A 19571-nucleotide genomic window follows, 5' to 3' on the forward strand; every position below is an offset into this window, starting at 1 on the left:
TTGGTAACGTCATGAAGTTATGAGCCAGTGAAGTTGCAAGTGAATAGCTTTATACTGCAGAAATCCAAAGCACACCTCCAGCGTGTGTAAATCAGCCTAGGTCCACTGGCACCAACGGAGTTGGGTCAACTTATGCCAGGTGAGGAGCTCATGTGACTACAGACGTAATCCCAAAATGGCCTTTAATAAGACGCCATCCTGCTTTTTCTCTCTGCAAGTGTACTAGCACTGCACCTTTGCAGGTGATTGCATGCTACGCCACGAGCTGGCCCTTCACGCACAGCAAATGGCACTGATGTTTATCGAAAGCGTGAGGCGAAAGGGAGAAAACCGCAGCAACAATAACAAGAACTTGGCACCGCTTTAGTCCCATCTGAGCCCTGTTTTGATACCGGGGGTATTCCAGAAGCTCTGCCTGCCCGCTCTGCGCAGGCACGAATGGCAGCCTTTGATTCCCAGGCGGCACCGGCTCCTGCCCTTTGCTGTGGCTTTAAGACACAAGTGCGTTGCGAGTGCCTGGCCGCAGTTCTTAAGAATACCAGCTCTTCGGGCTCTTGGAGCAGCTGCATCCTTATCCCCTCCATCTGAAAACCACTTGTATTATTAAAGTGGCAGATTTCAGAATTGGCATTTCCCCATAACCACAGGTATTTTAAATATTTAGCGAAATAAGATGGCACGCCGGAATGGTTCTTATGGGTCCCATGTAGTGCTTAGGCAGGAGACAAAAACATACCAGAGTCGGCTCTGAGCGAGACGAGGACTGGATGCAATTCCTCCCTTCTCTCAGCTAGGATGCAGCCACCGCGCTCACAAAACCACAAAGATTCTTCCATAAGCATTGTTCTTCTCAAAACTTTTCATGTCCTCGTACGCAAAATGCTGCAAGACTCATAACCTACCTGTGGCTGGTAATGCAAAGTGGGAAATAATCGTCTCCAGGAAGTGGCTGGCTGATGAAAGCTCCACTGGTGTGAATAACCAGCACAATTACAGGGAAAAGCAGCCGTCTTCAACAAACTGGTAATGGGACACTGAGCCTTTAACTGTTAGATCAAAGTGCGAATGTGTCCCAGAGCGGCACTGACTCACATTATTTGATGTCCTATGGGAAACATGCTAGTAAGGCTCATTCCAGCTCCCTAACTCATCAGAACCATTGAAATCAAAGGAGCTGGAGCCTCCAACAGACTGAGATGCTCCTGTTGGTCCTACCAGAATCGTATCTACACCTCTGGAAACCTGACCTTACTTGTCTCTACCACAAGGGCCACCACTGCCACTCACGCAGACTGTCTCAAATTTTGGCCAAGGACAGAAACAGCATGAAAACGAGAATCCCATTTTAGCACTCATGTCAATTATTTATTCATGAATGCTGATTTATTCATCAAGATGTCTGCCTTCAGCTGTGATTTAACAGCTTTGCTAAACATGGGTTTCATTTAAGTAACAAGGAACTTCATTCTGGTCCTTCATCTATCTAATAAGGACCAGCAGGGGTCCTTATTTAATAAAGACTGTAAATGGACCGATCTGAATTCTGGCTTTAATAGACAATATTAATAGCAAAGATTAATTTCCTCCACTGCAGGAATGAGCATTAGGATGAGTATTATGAGGAAGTCAGGCTAAATGATTGTTATCTCTAAGCCTTAATATCTATTTAGGTAGTCTTTTTACAGTAACAAACAATCTACACAAAAGGCAGATAGCTCATAGGAAAAGCGAATGCTCTATGGACCTTGCTGGACCATAAATGTCTGTCACCTGGTTGCCCAAGACTGTGTGGAGCCAGAGTCACAGAGCCCAGGTGGCCCTCCCATTTCTACACTGTATTGAATATAAACTGATTCATTTATTGGTCAGAGAAGATATATTACAGGTATCTCCAATTTAGATTAAAAAAATAAAAGTCTTTCTACAGCTACCCAAGCATGACTCACCAGGACTTTACACAGAGTGATAGCCACGTGCCGCAGGGAAGGCTCGCTGTAATGTTGGATATGGTACAGCGAGTCTGACTTGCGATATGAATTCTTAGTCTAAGCAAATTCACTCTGGAAAATGAAAAGTTCCTACATGATGCCGCTCTTGCACATTTGAATGGGTAACGCTGGATTCCTGTAAGGATATTTACAGTTTACAGCTCAGTAAGGATATTTAATACAAATGGAATAGGCAGGGGTCAATGTACCTAGAAAGTGGCCCAAGACCTAATAGGAAACGAAAACCAGTAAGTAAGATCATCTGATCACGACTGAGTCACCACAAACCAGCCTGAGCTGTGGTAAATGGCTACGGGTACAGTTTAACTGCCCATGGCAATTAATACAGAGTAATGCTCTGCTCCTCAACTGCAATGGTCTAGGAGCCGAGCATGGCTCAGGTCAGCAGCAAGACTGCGTCCATGCCACCACCTCTCACTACCACAGCTGAGCCGAAGGAAAAAATTACCAGGCCCAGCTCTGCCACAGCCTCCATGCTGGCATCCCCTGTTCCCTCACCCCTCCTGGCACGGTGCTCAGGCAAACAGTTGCTAAGCTCTCCCACCAAAGGGACTAGCCTAAGGAGTTTAGGTGGGCCCAAAGAGGTTATGAAATGCTGAGAAAACCAACGCAGCAAGCAGACCAGGCTGGCTAGAGGACATGTGGGGAGAAACAAGGAGCTACAGACGGTGGTGACCTCTTACGCCAGCCGAAAGAAGGCATGTGCCCACAACCTAGCTTGTCAAAAAGCAGTAGCTCAGTCACATGGAAGTATGTGAAAATACCCAAAGCCACACACTGCTCTACTTTCTCCCCTTTGGATGTTGTTTATTAACGAATCCTTCTACAAGTCTGGGGGAATGACACTGGGATGAAACAAAGTATGTATTGGCAGTGAGTATGCACCACGGTTTGCTATATGCTTTGCGTGCCTTTTTAAGTGCCAATGTTTTTCTTAATTTTTTTTTTCAAAGCCTGGCATATTACCATGACAGCTTTTCAGTGAGACACTAGTCCAACATGCTGACATCAACTAAAAAGGCATAGCAACAACCCAGCCCTTTCACATACTTTATGAGTACAATGTGTTAGTGTTAAGCAATATTTGAAGAAATACTAGGCAAAATAGTTCCCAGGAAGACCTGGATTCTGTCTTTATGCAGGCAAAGAAATATATGACAGAAAAGATAAATCCTAATGACATTGCTGATGGCCCACCTAGTTGGGGAGCAGTTGTGAGACTGAAGTGTAAGAAATGAGCCATGAAAGACTGTCCTCTTTGTTCTTTTCAGTACATTTGCTCGACTTTTACGCTGGCAAGAGTTGTTTGGTAACACTAAGTAGCATAATAGGGTAAGAGGTTTGCTTATTTGGCAGCTAGTGAAGACAGAGAGGTAAGAAAAAGCCGTGCCAACAACGACTTGTATTAAAAAGGGTTGAGGTGGACAGTGTACTCTGCTGGAACCACACTAAAGCCCAAAAGCAATGGCACGTCCAAGGTCTGCACGTTTCACAAAGAAAACGGCGCTCAGTCTCTGGAAATGGACAGATAAAGGGTTCGGCTCAATCTCTGCTGACATACAGTCCTTCGTCGCTACTTCACAACATTCACATCTTATGCAATTCACCCAGCTTCCCCCCGCCCGCCCCTCCCTTTGTCTTGTTCAGAGATGGAAATATTCTGCCGGCTTGTGTGCTGTAGCAGCTGCTCCTCTTGACATTTCTGCTGCAGGCTGGGATACAGACCCTGAGAGTTAGTTCTAATGAAATAGCTAATATAACCCTTCCTCTCCTTTCCCAATATTTCATAGGAAATAGATATTCTAATTTAGGCAATCGTTCCTCTGAGAAGTCTTCCAAGGTTAGTGGAGATTCAAAAATAGTTCGAAACAGCAACAACCAAACCAAAAGTGCTTCAGGCTTTAATTTTCTTCCAACAATTTTTGCTGCTTATTAGAAGAAGGTAAATGTTATTTCTACCAGGTATCTTTCAAGGAACTTCATTCTATCAGTTATTCGCTCCCACTTTTTTAGATGGGTGCCCAGGTAAACAGAAAAGGTACAGAAAACTAAATTCTGGTGGTGTGAGTAGGGCTGTGAATCTATAGGACACAGCACAATGAGACAGTGTGATTTTGGCCCACTAAGTGCATTTGTAACTCAAAAAGTTCCAGGGATAAAGAGTCTTTACAGAAATTAATAATATCGCATTTATATGATAGCACATCCAAGCTGAGGTTTCCTCTGTTGAAGGGAGAAATAAAGCACTGTTTCCTGGATAGCGAAATGAATACTGTGATTGCAACATGAAAAAGTGGCTTACTCTTGGCAGGCCATTTCTCTAATGGGCCTGCAAGAGCTGCTCATTAGGAGTGTTTTAATCACAACCAGTGACCACCGAAGTCTCTGTAAAGACAGCCTCCATTAGTTCCCATCACCCTGCGAATACACAGCCCATGCAAACACTCAGGTTTCTTCAAGCTCCTCTGAGACCACTGGCTAACAAACCCATCAGCATCACACTGAGCAAATTTGACAAAATAAGAAGAAAGCCGAGTGTCAGTCAATGAGACTTGGGAACAGAGATGTCTATCTTGAATTACCCTTTTTGTGCTTCTGTCCATTACCTGAAGAAATGTGGGACATCTGGGAAGCAGGAATTGCAAATGCAGACAGTTACCCTCTCAGCTGTGACAGATCCAGTTTGAGTTCTGGTTGTATTGCTCAATAATTTCTTTAGGGAAAGGTATGTCGCAGTAACAATTAATTGCAGAATGGTAATTAATTGACATATACACTCCATCTCAGCAACTAGAAAATGTTCATTCCTGGCACTGGAAAGAGACAACAGTCTTCTCGTCCCAGGTCATTTTACAGCTCTATTAATCACCTGCATTTGCTCCAATGGAGAACATGCTTACTGCAACTGCCTTGTCTCATGCCTGCGCACATTTTCATACTCTGATTCTAGCATAGCCTCCAGGAAACTCCGTCAGTGCAGGCAAGTTACTTCATGCAGTTCGCAGAGGTACACAACAACGTCGCTTGGCCAGCTCGATTAATATCATCACACAGCATACTAATACTGCTTTTTATGCATGTATGTTTTTCAGATTCCAGGAACAGCTTTACCATCATTAACTAACTAAACAGAATATTGATGGCATGCAAGATTTAACCCACGGTAAATATTTCTCAACACATGCAAACCCTGGTGGAGGCTTGCTGCTAGATTGCCATGGACCTGTTTCCAAGGTTACATTTCCATTGGCCTTTTCCTGTATGCTGATGTCTTCTATCCATACGTTGAAACAGGGGCTAGGAACATACCTGCCTTGGACATGCACCAGATTACTATAAATCAGGAGAACCTAGCAGTGAATTTCCAGGTGTTACAAGCCCCTGAATAGAAGTGAGGTACAGCCTGTTGATCATACAGCCTCCCCCCAAACCCTCTCTCTGTCAGCTTCCTCCTTGAAACCTGCATTTCCCTCAAGATCTAGCATTGATTCCTCAGACTCAGGCCAGAGATTATAAATATCCCTTATCTCCCACGTTCCAGTTACTAACATGTTGTGAGAAAAACTGAGGAAATACAGCGACAAAGCTAGATTTTACGCAGCATCCTAAACCAGCTCATTAAAAGCAATCAAACAAGAGAGGTCCCCAAACCCCAAGCCCTTTCTGAAATGCGGCTTCCCTCCGTCTGACTCCGTCCTGCTTCACAAGTCCCTGGGCATCCACTTGTGGCAAGGAAAGCCAACTGAAGGGCTACCTGCTGTGAGATCCGCATCCCTCCATCTAGAGCCCAGTTCAGCCCCTTCCCCTCATGCTCTCGCTTTCTTGTGTATCATCTCCTTCAGACTTCACCCGGGAGACTTTTAAACCCTCTTTTATCACTTCTTTAGCTTTGCCGCCAAGTTTCCAGCGCTCCTGGAAAAAAGGGTACTGGTTTGGAACAAAACCCATTATGCCATCCAACAGCAGCAATCCAGAAAGCCTTTACACTTTGAATATCAGGAGACACTGCAGCTGTAAGCCTCTGCCGTGTATGTATAAGGGCTTGCCTGTCGTGTTGGATTTTAGGGACTGGTCTCCAAGCAGAGACGCAACAATTTCCTGTCCCTATTCCTGATAAGCAGCTGCTAATGAAATCTTTTTTTTTTGGATTTTTGCCAAGGGGAAAACAATAGCCTGCTCCTGAGCACTTCAGCTTGAATGGGTGCGAGCTATTGTGCATCATCTGCTTAGCCAAATCCTGCGAGAGGGCTGGGGTGGGGGAGTATGATCAGAATTCAGCGTAAGTGGAGAGAAGAAAGATGCATATCTGCTTTTTCCTTAATCCCAACATACTCTATTGTCCCACTGGGGAGGATGGAGCTATGGAGATACCGTTGCAACCATGAGCTGAAGTTGAGAGATCAATTCTGACAGCAGCAAAGAGTACGCCATGAGCATATCAATGCATTGACCATGAAATCACTAACTCACCTGACCAAATTTGTAGTCCTCTTGAAATGTCAGGTTTCACTCTGTCATACACTAACCATTACACGATCCCGCAAATTAGTCAGAGCTTGGGCTAGCAAACATATGATATGAAGCTGCGTCGGGGGAAGTTCAGATTGGACATCAGGAAAAGGTTCTTCATGGAGAGGGTGGTCAGTCACTGAACAGGCTCCCCAAGGAAGCGGTCATGGTACCAAGCCTGTCAGAGTTCCAGGAGCATCTGGATGATGCTCTTAGTCATACCGTTTGGTTTTAGGCAGTCCTAAGAGGAGCAGGGAGTTGGACTAGATAATCCTTGCGGTTCCCTTCCAACTCGAGATAGTCTACGATTCTATATCAGACAATCAATAAATATGGTCTCCCCAGGAGTTTTAGAGGTGGAAGAAACTTCAAAAATGGAAAGGGGGTAAATGAAGTCACAAAACATAATGTCCATTTCTGTAATATCAGCTTTGGTGTTCGTGAGACTTCCCACGAAAGCAAAGACATGAAGAAAGAACAGGAAGGTTACAAATTAGTAAAATCCTCTCAACTGAGAAAGCTGGGGTTCTTTTTGTAAATAGAAAACAAAGATGCTTTGTGCTTTGAGAATCCTGAAAGATGATACTATTATATAAGCCAACTGTAGACTATGAACATAATTTGTTATCATATTATTGTATTGTTTCAGTAAATTTGTTTGTCCATCCTCTTTCAACTCCAGCTGTCAAGGAATTTTTATTTTTATTTTTTTTCAAATGCAATCAAAACATATTTCACTGTGATTATATGCTAGCAGAATGCCTCTCGATTTTATAATGAATTTTCAATAGTTTGAACAAAAGTCCGAATTTGCAACTGCTGGTAGTTAGTGCCTGTTTTTCACACATACCTCTTTTTCAGTCACCTGCTGCAAATCAGTCATCAAGAAATCAGAAATTCATTGCAGAGCAAGGTATTGTACACTGTGGGAAATGTTCCGTGACTAACAAAGGATAATTTGTTTAATCTGGTTTTATTTTCTAAGTGGCTTTTCATTTCTTCTTTTAGATTCAGGAACGAACATTGTATTCAAGCGCATATCTCCTATGTGTACCGCTTGAAATTGTACAGACGCAACAGCTTGTCTGTGGAGATCGAAACCAAAGGTCAGTTTGCCTAACGTTGGGATATGGGCCAGGTCTTGTCTATGTTTTTCTCTCTCTCCCGATATCACTCTTGTGTTGGTGCCAGGAATTAGGATATTCATCTTCTCTAGGTAAACATCAGTTTATAAAAAGGGGAATATAATTGCACAGAAGAAGCTATGATATGCCTTGGGATTACTGAATGCCTCCTAATTGAGCTTTAGTGAAAGCGGCAGTTCTGGCATTATTTTTATTCACCTTGTGGAAAATTATTGGAGCATATTTCATATAATTAGGCTCAAGAATGGATTTGGCATCACTTCCAGCAAATGCCCCTGAACACTAATCTGGTTTATTTGGCACCACTGCTGAAGCTTTTCTTGTGGGGAATACAATGACAACAATTAACCTGGCAATACAGAACAGAAATGGGAAGTGGGAAATTGTCTTGTCTTTTATCCACATACAGCGTGAAATGTGACCTCATTCAGCAACAGAGCAGCAGTGCCTTGAATTTATTTTCTCCTTTTCTTCCCGTCTTGAGATGCCCTAAGGACTCTTTGCATTTTTTTTTTCCATCTAGCTCTAAAAATCCACATTTTTCCTGCTGTCCAAGAGGGCCTGAACAGACATAAACATGGGCCCTATGTAAAGTGTTTGTAGCTAAGTGTATTGGATTTAACTGGATGTTGTTTAATGACCAAAAGATTCCTTCCCTGTCTAGGACCAGACCAATATTGACTTTCAACAACTGTCAGTTCAGACTGTGAAATCAATGGCAAGATTTGGGTAAGATCTTTAGATTACTGCTCCATGAGGTACATTTTATTTTAAATAATCACATACTTCAACATACTCCAGTTTCTAGTGGGTTCCGCCTGTTCCTTTTTATTGCAGTGTTCTGGACAACTCATCAAAACCCTCTTTTTTCCCCCCTTTATCCACTAGTTAGAAATACAGCACCGGCAATGGGTTTTAAGATTTCTAGGTCACGTGCAGTGACGATTCGTCCATCTGCAAATTTTTTTTCTCCCTTTGATATAGTCATAAAGCTGGACGATGGCGCAGTGAGACTTGGGAAAACTAGTTTGTTTGCACGGAGGATGTTTGGAAGAGGAGACTTCCACTAGAAGCAGGACAAAGAGATTAGGTATTAACCTGGGATCTTAAATACTGCAAAGCTTGAGAGACTTAGAGAGATTTACAGAGATGCGGGGGAACTTGACAGGAAAGAAGAGCAGAGCGATTTGGTTTAGCTGCTGAACCAGCTGAGAAAGGGACGCAGAAAAACTGTGGGGACGAGTGAGAGAAGAGGATCCTGTGTGCTCAGGAAGCCTTAGACTGAAACCCAAAGAACGCTATCAAGTGGTGAGGAAATTTAAGCAGGGAAATATGTATAGCTGCTTATTGGTGGTGTGTGGGGTGGTTTTTTTCCCGGAGCAGTATATTTCTTTTGCTAGATGTAGAACACAAGAAATGCCTTGACCAGACTTATATTCTGTCTCTGACCATGACAGTAGGAAATACCATCCAGGCAGAGGCAAGTGTGCTAGTTTAATTTAGAAATAGTCACAAAATCTATTTCCTCTGTCCTGGGTGGCCAGAGAGGTGAGCTGGGAACCCCGGAGCACTCACAGCACTGGACCTCATGGAAGGAATTTGCTTACGCTGCTGAGCAGCCCAAGGAGGGCAGCTGTGGGCCTGGGACATACCATTTCTACACAAAGACCCATTTCTTCTACGGCAAAGACAGAGAGAGCCTGTGGCCAAGGAACGTGTGAGAGAGGCTGAGAAAAAGACAAGCGCTGTGATGTGCTCAGTTCCAGAGCACCTGAAGAGCCTCCTGTAGACACGGTGTAGTGGGGACCAGGAATAAAATCCCGGTGAGAGCCACGCTATAGCATGTGATGAGTGGCTGGAGATCACAGGGTTGTATTTCACTCACATTATTAAAAATCTTTCCAGACACAACAGATTTGGGGAGTGCTGTCAGGTCTGGCCCCATCCTTTCTGAAATGCTGGAAAAATAGAAGAGACTACTCATGGCCTGTCCTGATCATTAACACCCCCCCTCCCCACAGCCCCCAAACAGCCTCGAGCAAATGCCGAAGTTGCGAGCTCCTCACAGAAAGTGTCCTCCCATTATCTTGAGCTCCAATCTGTGCTCTATCCTTTTCTTCAACAGCAGAAAAGAGATGTGGTAAGTAAATCCCGTGCAAGCTGTTCACATCAAAACCAACAGCTAATCTTGTAAGATTGCTGCTTATGGTAAAATAAGAGAATAGGTGCCTACAACTCCTGCATTGACTGTAGATGTACCCCAAAGATGAGCATCTTGCAGCAATTTAGTTGTGAGGCAACAAATAACTGAGTTGCAATAACAAGGCCTGCTATGGGGAAAAAAATACGCTGTCGCAACTTCCCGGTCAGATAAAAATGAGAAACTTCCTAGAAATTGCTGATTTGTGATTGTGCAACAGGAACCCACCTAGAGCCTCCGTGTGACAAACCAACAAATGGCAGGCACACATCTTCCACGAGGAGTGGAAAAGACTATTTTTCCTAAGCAAACAAGCCGCTTTTGCCAGGTGTAATTTCTGCCAAGCCATTTCATCACGACCTTGGTCCCCCCACTTCAATCTGTGAGGTTTTCAATAGCACCAGCCTTGTCAGGTGAGCCAGGGTAAGGGGACTGGTTATTGTCAACACAGCTGCAGTACCACAGCCTATTTTTCCTATTCTGTCCCCAAAATACCTCATTTACAAAGCAGAGAGGAGCAAAGGGCAGGACAAATGACACTGCACCCAGGAGGATCTGACCCTTGCTCTGGAAATGCCCGGTGTGGAAGGAGTGGGAAGGGAGGGAACTGAGCAGCATCCCGGGGCTCGTCCCTGTCCCATGTCGTGTGTCCCCCCCCCGCCAGTTTTGTTCATTCTGCTGCCCCTTGCCCGCCCCTCCATAGCATCTGCCCTTGGACAGTGATACAGGCCACAGTGCTGCTCCAGACCCCATCCTGTGCAGGAGATATTCCAGCTCATTTTCCAGCAGTTTTTGTTAAATTAAACATTTTATTTTTATGCACACAAGCCATTGTACCCTATTTTTAAACTCAGAGGCTCTAGAGTTCATCCTTGGCTCAAAAATCTCAGATACCCACCTTCTGGCACTTAAGTTTAAAAAATCTGGCCTGAATCCTTCATGTCCTCTCTCGTGTCAGACATTGCACAGACCTCTAAACAGTGACAGTTAATACACTGCATATGCTGCAATACCAAGTTTTGTGAGCAGAAAATGGGGTGTCACCCTTAACCATGAATTTCCTTCTCTCTTTTTCTAAAAATCTGTGTAATAACAATTAGCACGGCTTAAATGTGGACCTTACATTTTCACTGGTTTCAGCCACAAATATTTTTACCTCTCGCTACATTTGAAGTAGAAAAATAGCAATGTTCCCTGTCAGCACAAAACGAAGTGAAAGATAATAAATCACTGACTTGTAAACTGCACCAAAGAATCAATAAAATGTAAATGGCTACAAAACAGAAGGTAGAAATACATTAAATATGAATGATAAGAAAGAGGAATAAGACTGGAAAATGATAAGGCTGTGTATTTCATTACAAGACAGAAGTGATGGAGAACAGTTCTGGGTTGGTAAAAGGAGAGAAGGTCTTTGCAAACAAAACGGTATCTGACCATGTATCCACTACCCCTCCAACAGAGATAGAATATATCATATGAGTGTCAACAACTTTTAGAAACTTTACACATCGCTGATTACAAATGAAAATGTAATGCAGTCTACACGTGTTCTGGCTCTTATCTCTCCTCCAGGGAGAAGCATTAAAGCCTCAGCCTGCCATGGAAAATGTAGTATTCAGACATCTGTGACCAGTATGTGTAGAGAAGAGAAGATAAGGTGCATATCACGCCTACATCTGCGACAGGGGTCTCAGCGTCTCTAGAGACAGATGAATGAATGCATATGAAGACTGACTGAAAATTTTCTAATGAAACATTTGCTTTCTCTACAAGTATTTGCTCTCCACAGCATATTTTCTGTTTTGAAGAAAAAGCTTACCAAAACGATTTTAGCCAACATCCCATGCTTTTTTTCCCTCTCTTCTTTTTCTTTTTAAGAAATAAATAGACCATTCTTGAGCAAAGATACTGCCTATACATTAAAGACTCACTGGAGAAAGTTCAGCCTGCTGGCCTACTGTGGAAGGTAAGAGGCAAGCTGTTAACGGTTGCAGGATGACATTAGAAATACAGGCTGTGAGAGAGATTTGGATCTTTGAAGAATAACTAGTCCTGAACAATAGCAGATAAATAAATCAGAGCAGAGCCACAGGTAGCTGCCTGGATGAACAGTGGCCTGCCGGTCAACATAATGAGGAGGAAAACAGCACTACCAGTCAGTAGCCCATATTGGCAGTGGAGGTGAGATGAATAAGGTAGAGTTTCAACTTCAAACTTCCTGAGCAAGGCTCTTGAGTTTTATCCCTAGAAGTACAATCAGCTTTGTATGGTCAGCAATTCATTTTACTGCTTTAGAAACTTAAGAATAAAAAATGCAAATGCACTTTTGATGTGTTGATTACTTAGGGATGTACAAAACCATGAACAGTGGCGCTAATGAAATGTCTCCAGGGTGCCTTGGAACATCGCAGGAGGACCCAGGCGAGGTTCCCTAGGAAACCAGAGATGCACTCCAAAGTACGTGCAAGCTTGGCCTGCTGACAGCCACTCCATTGTGCTCTGAACATCGCTGCTAGAAGGTATGTAATTCAACTGCAGAGTGTAGTTTGTTGGACTAATTGTGGAAAGCCTAAAGGAGGTTGGGATAGATTTGTTCCTGGTTGCATAAATGTTCAGACTTCTAAAAGAAAGAAAAGACTGATTGCTAGTTATCCAAAGCAAGGGGGAGAGAGGGGTGAATAACACCTTCAATTAATCTAAATATTGATCTTAGTCCCAGATTCTCCTGGCCTAAATTCCACATAAATCCCTGTGCCTACTGTTTTCCATTGGCTGGCACCCCAAAGGCTTTTGAGTAATTATTCCAGAGATGCGAGTAAAGCTTCGAGCACAGAGCCGCTTGTGCCCACCGGTGGTCAACGCTAAGCAGTCAGATTTATGTGGAATTTCATCCTGACAAAACTTGGCCTTAGGACTAGACTGTACCTCCAAGGTGCATCCAAAGGAAGATGCCTACAGACCCAATGCTTGTCCTTGCTTCCTCTGACTTTTAGGCAAGGGAACCAATTTAGCATCTCTTGCGAAACACAATTTACTGCATCTCCTGAAACTTGCTCTTTTTCTGTATCCCAGCACCTCCCACCTCGTCCTCATTGGGTTTGCTCAGGAGAGAGCTAAGACTTCATGTGTGACCCACAAGGGGAATGTGAAGAGAACAATTACTTTTGCCCTCCTTGGCGGCGTGATTCCTAACCCTTTTCAGATCCTTCGTCTCTTACCACAAGAGCTGAAGACCCTTTCAGTAAGGGCAGAACAGTGGAATTTTCCACGCCGTTATCGGAGACATGACACAATTGAACTTCTTTCCAGTTACATTTCTCTGACTCCTTTAGCACAAGCCCCTGGGCCAAAGACTGACAAGCAGTCATAGCAATTTCAAAATACTGTCTATGACTCATTGGTGAGTCCTTCCCAATGATCTGTGGATCAAATGTCCTAGAGATTAAATATTTGGGGATTGGGATGTCTGGAGTGGAAAGGGTCTGCTACATATGAGCTTTCTTACAGAGTTTTCTATGGATTGAAGAAGCACTATTGTTCCTGAACTCCAATGCCTCAGTATGAGATAGGGCAGACAGGTGTGGCTGTAACTCCAGCTCAAGTAATAAATACATTTAGCAGATAGATTAGCATAATTGCTTGCCTAGTCAGCTAGCATGCAAAGTGCACAAACAAGTATCATAACAGTTTTATTACACGTACATGCCTGTGTTTCCTTGAGACGTGATAAAACACACAGATCAGTAATTTTAAAACAAGCAGTAAAAAACATAAGAAAAAAAAATGCAATGAGTAATTTAAAACAAATGTTAAGAAAACCATGTCTTCAAGAAGCCTTCTCCAAGCTGTGCCCCAATTGTATTTTATCGACGTGAAAGAAAAGATATTGTCACCAAATGTATTACCTGTCACAAAAGCTTACATTTAGGTAGCTTTTGTTTTGCTCCATTATGAAATATACTTCACTGCAGTAATTTATACTCTTTGGTGTAAAACCATCAGGTGTGATTCCATCTGGAAACATTTAAAATGAGCAATTGGTTGAGAAATGTCCCCACCCTTTCTTTCTTCAAACAAAAGATAAGGAATGTGCCTCTTATTTCTCAAGTAGAGTATTTATTCTTGCTGATAAGATTGTACATTGCCTTTTGAAGAGCTTGAATATTAGTGAATTATAACTGTTCTAAATACATTTCTAACAATCCGCTATAATTTCACATGAACTAGCTAGCAAGTTCGTTAGTTAAAACAAAAAAAGGTAAAAACATCTTTGATGTTACACCAAGATGCGCTCAGCTGTTAAATGATGTAAAATCTGTTGGAGTTTGTTCATTTTACAAATGGCACATTGTGTATGTTACAGTGAACAGTGGGAGTGGTGAGCAAGATGTGACTGAAGTAGTCTGTCGAATCCTCAGTTTGATTTATAATAACGGGGTTGCATTGACATGAGAGTAAAATACAGCAAAGCATATGTTCACTGTGAGTAATATAAGCTCATTTATGCATTATAGTAGTATTAAATAAACAGTCTCGATCATTTTCTAAACTAGTCCTACAATGAATGTGGTTATAGTGCCATGGGACAAATACTGCTTTGCAGGCAGAGAGAAAAAACCCTCAATCAACCCTTTGCTTTTTTCCCTTGAGTTTCCAGTCCTCAGACTGGTGGAGTGAGGGGAGTTGAACTAGCATACATACATTTCGCTCTTGTGGGTCTAAAGAAAGACTAATCCTGGTCTTTCTCTGGAACGGAGAACAAGCACAACAGTGGCTTCATGACATAACTTGCTCAGTTTCAGTCCTCAAAGAATCTGGTCCCTTTGATTCTCATCCAGACTGTTTGCAGGAATGGGCTCAGTAGGACTTCAAGAAAACGTCGACATAGTTTCAGAGATATCAGTCACAAATCCATCTCAGCTATAAAATAGTTACTGCAGGAACACAGAGAAATCCATGCATTTATCTTGAATACTGGCAACCCTTCCACAGTAATGTTCTAATTAGGAACCATGACATCCTACTTCTTTTTTTAATACCTTAGTTGTAAATGGACAACAAATGTTATTTACCAGTGGTTGAGCAAGAGAATGTCATTGTTTAAACATGGAAATGGAATTTAAAGTTCTGCATTCAATTATGTTTGGGGTTGCCTTCCATTTGGAGTTAAACCTGGAGATTTTAAAAATTGTGGCTCCAATATTGTTTCTTTTTGTAAAATGGGAAGAATGTTAAAGAACATATAACCAAGCTGCCTATAACAGCATGAACATTGCCTAAAACGCGGTAAACCTCTTAGTTGTTCAAAAAAGCATGCATTGTGTGAGCATAGTTACTTTGCGTTGAGTTCCCAACCACGACATTATGTGACAGATCTTACAAACCAGAAGTTTCTGAAGTCTCATTTCTATTTCTTCTCTTTCCTTTTTCTAAGATACATTTTCTGTGAAAACAGTTCTTTCCTTTCTTTATCGCTCCCAGAGACCTCAATTTCTGGCGCACCTACCCAGTGTCAGAAGCAAAGTCATTGTAAGGAAACCACTTTTTTTTCCTTTCCAGCCTGAACTGAGAAATTCTATACATCCGCTAGTAACTTCATAAATCAGAAATCTGATAAATTAAACATGTGGCATTCTTCTCAGGCCACCTAAAGAAAGGGAAGACTGAGTACAGAAAGGAAGACTGAGTGAAAGGAAAAAACCCAAACCAACAGCAAAATAGAAGGATCATGTCCTGGGCTTTAAGGCACAGGTCAGATTGAAGATGAGGTGTAGGTGGATACAATTTCCGCAGGGAAGCACAGGCCAGGGCTGGAGCTGTGAATTCTTGGGAATGTGCAGCTTAAAATCTGCTAGCCCCGGAAAGCTGCTCTGCCCTTTGCTCTTCATTCCTGGGGGTGAATTTAACTACACACCTTTAACCATTGGCTTTTACTGCACTGGCAGAGGGCATTTTGACTGCATTTGCTGCAGCATTACAAGCAGATGTGTAGGTATTTAGTATGGCATTCATCAGAATACAAAAAAAAAAAAAAAAAAATCCCACCCCCCAAATCCTTTGTTGACATGAATTTTTGAAATGTTTCATTTCAAAACTAAAATGTTGCACTTGTAAAAATGGCAACACTGTCCTTTCAGGTGAACATAAGTTATTCCTGGGAAACACGTTTTGCTGTGTAAAACATGATTACTGTTATTCCATGACTACAATTGCCCTCAAAGGTGCAATTCTCAAGCTTTCCTTGCAAGAAATTGCTTATTTTTAAATCCGCAGCATTACATCGTTGAGATGTGGTTTTACAGGTCTTCAGCTACAGATCTCCATGTTGCATCTTGTTATTTTCTACAGTACATGGGATGCAATTAAGTTTTCTTGTAAGTGCATGGAAGGAACTATTGCTGTTAAATCAGGGATATGTATTCCTAAGGACCCTTCATTTGGTAATGTATGTTTGAACATACCTAAAAGTAAGTAACAACAATAATACTTTAAAAAGCTTTTGAATCTTTCCTTTTTAGGGCATGATGGTCTTAGTTCATCCATTAAAGTGGCACGGCGGAATATAGGTCACATCCTAGCCATTAGCACTTATGCTTCAGTAACAAACATCAGGGTTGAGTAACTTGTCACATGATCGGAATTCTAATTTTCATTTTAACACAAATTAATTGTGTACTTTTTTCCTGTAGCAGCAAACATATGACTGATTTTCTACACTTCCTGCCATCTAGTGTATCCAAACCCCATATTTCATAGAGAAACTGAAAGAATCCTTTCTGCCATTTATTTTCAGAAAATCTCATGATGGATTTGTTCTTCAGAAGGACAGGGTTTTTTCTAAACTCTACTTTCCCCTCCTCCTCTCAGGTCAATGCTGCATCCTTTATTCTTCTGCCCTGGCAAGGTGATGGAGGATTTTGAGAATCTGGTTTATACAAAGTTTTCCTCAGCCAGCATGACACCTGCATGAGGAAACCTGGTACTCTGTCCCACACAAAGGCCTCCAAACCTTTCCCAGAACAGAGAAAGACAGAGAGAACTTCTGAGTTGAACTCATGACTACTATAAACTAACATGTTAGCACTAAGGAAATTTTTTTCTGGAACTGACTCATTTTTTCCTACCCCAGCTCTCCTAGAAGAGTTACTGGGAATCCCTAAATAACTTGGGCCCAGCCCAAAACCATAAGTGAAAAGGAATGCAAATCACCAGCCTTAGAACCACTCCTAACTTTACTATGTTTAATCAGTTTATCACCTAAAACACTAATGGCATGTCTACAGACCTTGTGCCTCTACCTTCCCCTCCAGATTCACACATTTTTATCATTTCAAACTAAGGCATTAGGAGGCCACATCGTACCCGACTTCATTCATCATTTCTATGCCTGATTATCTTTTAATGTCCTGTTCCTTTCTGAGTGAAACAGGAGTTTGTGTGCTGTGTCCTCACCTCACCAGAATTAGAGGTGAGACAAAGGTATCAAAGGAAAGGTGAAGTTTCTGCACTGCATCTGTGCTAACCAGGACTCAGAGAGGCTGCATGCTGGGTCTCAGTGTGATATTTTTGTCCCCCTTGCCTGGGGTAAGTCAGGTAGTGCCACATCGCAGGTTTCCTGTCAGTACAAGGGCCCCCTGTCCCCCACATCACTGCCTCCGCTGCCTGTGTCATCACCTGGATTGGTTGCTTTCACTAAAATGCAAGTGAGGAGTTAGGGGACGCAATATGTGCTTCCTTCGCAGTGGGCAGCAACTCCCTAATTGTCCTTGGCACCAGCGGGAAACACTGCTCTCCACCCATAGCAGGAAGCACACACCTTCTTCCTCCACAGCTCCAAACCTCCCCTGGTCTTGCTTTGTGTCTCTTCTCCCCTAGTAAAAGCTGTGGGTGGGTGTTTGTGCCCCTCTTCCTTCCTGGAGGGAGGAGAAACCTTCTGGAAAGACCTGCAGCACAGTGGAGCAACTATGCAGTGGTGGAAAAGCACAGTATTCCAGATGTGGTTTGAGTGCTGAGTAGAGGGTGGTAATTGCTTCCCCCATCTCCTGGCTGTGGTCCTGCTGACACAACCCTGGGTGCTGTTAGTCTTCATTGCTAGCGTGGGCTTACCCAGCTGTCCCCCAGGACCCCAGGCCCTTCTCCACAGAGCTGCTCCCCACCCCAGTGCCCTGCAGGGTGTTAGTCTGTCCCAGATACCATTTGTCCTGGTTGAATTTCATGAGGTTTTTGTCATCCCATTCCTCCAGCCTGAGTCCCTCTGAATGGCAGCTCTACCCTTGTCATCTGCAAACTTGATAAGAGGGCACTCTGTTGTCTCCTCTAGGCATTGCTAAAGATGTTAAACAGGTCAGGTTCCAGGATAGATCCCTATGGTACTCCACTTCTTACTGGCCTCCAAATGGAATATAGTCTGTTAACCACTGTCCTCTGAGCCCTATCATCCAAATAGTTTTTACCCATGTGGTTGTCCATCAATCCAGACCATAATGTCCTAATTTGGATACAAGACTGAGGTAGACGGTGTCAAAAGCCTTGCAAAAGTCAAGGTAAACAATATCCACTGCTCTTCCTTCATCTACAAATCCAGCTGGTTTATTACAGAAGGCAATCAGGTTGGTGAAGCATGATTCATTCTGGGCAAATGCATGCTGGCTGTTCCCGATTGCCTTCGCCTTCCTGTGCCCAGAAATGTGTTCCAAGAGAACGTGGATTTCCACAGGAACTGCAGTGAGGCTAATCAGCCAACATTTTATCTTTGGGCTTTCTTTTTTTCCAAGACAGGCACAACATTTGCCTTTCTCCTGTCATTGGGCACCTCTCCCAGCCTCCATAACCTTTGAAAGGTAAAATAGTGGCCTTGCGGTGACACCAGCCAGCTCCCTCAGCACCTTGGGTACAGCTCAGTTGATGCCACACACATTTATGGGTTGAGTTCTCCCATGTAATCCCTGACTTGATCCTCACCCATTGCTGGTAGTTCTCCTCCTTGAACCCTAAGCACTGAGAGCTGGGAGACCCTGATGGTAGGTCTGAGGTAAAGATGGCTCTGGGTACCACAGCCTTATCTGTTTCCATCGTTACCAGATCGTTTGCCCCATTCAGGAACAAGCCCGCATTTCCCTTTTTCAGTCTTTTACTCTTGGATTTGTGGTAGCAGTTCTTCTTGTTGCCCTTGAGATCCCTCGGAAATCTTAACTCTAGTTGAGCTCTGACCTCAGAAAAGAGACTGTATGTGATGCAGTTTCTGCACCAGCCCAGAAACCTGAGTTAGCTATTCTGATGGTGGAAATGTACAGAACATTCAAATGCGAGCACCGAGACTACTAAGAAATGTAATATCTGAATGTCCTGCATAAGCTTCAGTATAAATTGTGCTCTTCTGTATCTGTCCAAAGGCAGCTGCTTTGCTCTGCTTTGTCAGGGAAACTGTTAATAATTTAATAATGAAAGGGAACTAATGAGGCCTATGGATTTGAGCCTCATGCTCAGATTATCCAGTGTCTAATGAAGTGTGAATTTTGACTGAAGCTTTTTCCACCCTGAGGGGAAAAAGCCACTCTCATCCATGTGGTTTCTCCTGTGACTAATAAAGGGTGAGCTCACACTGCAGCTTTTGCTGTACAGGGAGTACAGGTAAGGTTACTCTCCAGTACCTAGCCCTAGTTTCATGACACTTAGGAAAACATGTAATTCTGGAGATATCTACCC

Source organism: Grus americana, chromosome 2 (assembly GCF_028858705.1).
Source record: "Grus americana isolate bGruAme1 chromosome 2, bGruAme1.mat, whole genome shotgun sequence".
Lineage (NCBI taxonomy): Eukaryota > Metazoa > Chordata > Aves > Gruiformes > Gruidae > Grus > Grus americana.